Source organism: Anneissia japonica, unplaced genomic scaffold, assembly GCF_011630105.1.
Source record: "Anneissia japonica isolate Jap-2015-1 unplaced genomic scaffold, ASM1163010v1 scaffold997_len2565447_cov190, whole genome shotgun sequence".
NCBI lineage: Eukaryota > Metazoa > Echinodermata > Crinoidea > Comatulida > Comatulidae > Anneissia > Anneissia japonica.
The window spans coordinates 1940702-1943223 of record NW_022696369.1 but is presented as its reverse complement, the minus strand read 5'-3'; the positions used below and the strand labels follow the sequence as shown (position 1 = coordinate 1943223).

Sequence of the window (2522 nt, the reverse complement as noted above, 5' to 3'; positions counted from 1 at the left end):
GTGTGTGTGTGTGTGTGTGGGTGTATGTGTGTGTAGCATAGGTCTTAAATAGGCCTTGGATTTGTATGGACGCATTTGTAAATTAATTTGCTTTTACTGCATATAACATCTATTCAATAATGAAAATTAATTTACTTAATACTCTATAGAATATATATTCATTAATAATTGTAATTCCATTGAATTACAAGTTATACCAAATACAGTATTAACTAAACAAACAGTAATTAAATAAACTTTAACGTTTTATATGTGAGGACTGTCAACAATACGGAAGACGATGTTGGCTCGATTAATATCATGCGACTGATTCGTTGTCACAAGATGATAAGTCACACTTTCAATAGATACGGAGGACACGATTGTGTATATAACACCTGACAGATATTAACGACAGCCATATCCAACAACCAGTTAAGTACTCCATAAAATGACCCGTGACGGTAACCATGATCCGAGACGTCTCCAATCACATACGCTGTACTTAAGGGGGTTGGGTAATATGAAGTCAATTCGGAGGTTAATTTTAACAATAAGGTAAAAGGCATATTCGAATAGTTTATATTTCATATTTTACCGTGGTTAAAGAACCTACCGTAACCATGCCAATAACTTTAAATGTTCTCAAGTTTTGTTTCCTTTTATTTCATTTCATTCCACTTCGATAAAATGTAACCAAAAGTGGTAAATTACTTATCAAACGACTCCAATTACTGCATATAATACCGCAGAACAAAAGTCCAAAAACATCACAACAATCGAATTTATGACCGACCAAGTCAAAATACTCATTTTCATACTCAACGGGTTCGCATATAACTAGTACACCATGTTTACCAATACTATACGTATATTATTTCTTAAATGAAAAGCTTATGAACAACACAAGTTTACTTATATGGAAACTTTCACTCAAGGCCAGACACGCATAAAACAGTCTTAATAAATTATATTTTTCTTGATTATACTATGAAAAAAAGTTTCCCAGTCCAGTGTTAAGTGTTAAGTGACATGTAAATGATTTTGTACAGTAAATTAATTCATTTTGCATGACAGGTCCATTTTTAATAATTTCCTGTGAATTCATACTCGAGCGCAGAGTTATTTGAATATCACTATAGACTTAAAATGAGTTCAACAGAAATAAATTGTTATTAATGTGTTAATGTGTACCACGCTGACACCCATCCCCAACACAATGATATGACACGTCTACTTTGTTACGCATTATCGTGTCAACTAAACGAAGTTCAATTTATCAAGTTAAAATACAATTTAAAGCGAGGTCGAATTGCAACTATATACGAGACGAAAGACATGTTTAACAAGTGATTTGGAGTAAATTGCCCAAGCATTCTAGAGGTCAAATTGACTTTGAACTTGTTGAGAAACGAGCGATATAATGGACAATCATAGTACAATTACCACTGATGATAGGATGTGACGTACGCGACATCGTTGTTTACAATCGCAATAGCGATGCATTCGGAGAAGGAACCGTGCCACGCGTATGTTGAAGGATGGAACGCGAGAAGCCATGTGCGATATGGTTAATGGGAGCTGGATATTAGATTTGTAAATAACTATCTAATCATAGATCGATTAATAGGTCCATGCTTGGCTGCAACCTCAATTTTATTCTGCAGAAATTCAATGCATGGAGATATCATATTGAAATATTTAAAAATAAATACACAATTGATATTTTACCAATAGAGTAGCTCCCAGTAACACTTAAAAAAATTAAAAATGTGGGTTCTATTCTCAACAAAGCGAGAACGTCACCGACTTTTATATACACCCTTGTGAATTCGCTTTTAACTTTATACGTGCCCTGAAAGCATTTCTGACACCTAAGTGTTTATCTAGTGCCACCCTCAAATTGAAAATCAACTTGCAGTTTGACAAGTAGGGCAACAAAGCAATAATCACGTGTTTTCTTATAGAGTTGCAGAGCGACTGATAACCCGTACTGCCGAGTTAAAATGTTGCACAGAATGTGACCAATTTAACATCAAACTTGCGGTGACGATCGGAGATGTTTTAATCCTATAAAAATCCTTTGATATTCATTACTATTGGACCGTACATTATAGGTTTACATAATTATAATAATTCTCCTGATATTATTACGTGATTTATTTATTTAGAGACGTAAGTGGAATGGATCCGCAACAAATATATATCATATGCTTAAGCTAACGGAACAAGGTTACAACGAAGTGGGGTCTGGTACTGTGGTAGCACGAAGCCACCAATCGTAATCACGTGAGTTAAAACCTTTAAATGTGACCAGATGTTGCTTACCTAACAACCAAACGTTTTACCTAACAACTAACATGATATAGCCTAAATATCCATGCCTACTGTATAACATTTTTTAAATATGTTATATAATAATATTATTTAAAAGTAATAACAATTCCTTAATATAAATAACTTTAACAATGATAATCAATACTTTAATTTCTCATTCGTTCATTCAATTAGGTTGTGGTTTTTTCGTTATGGCGATTAATAGG

General features: G+C 33.5%; 1 protein-coding gene across 2 annotated transcripts in view; it reads right to left on the bottom strand.

Annotated features, from left to right (window-relative positions):
• LOC117102011 overlaps window positions 1–2522 on the bottom strand; it is a 41136-nt gene that overhangs the window by 37393 nt on the left and 1221 nt on the right. The window lies entirely within an intron of this gene.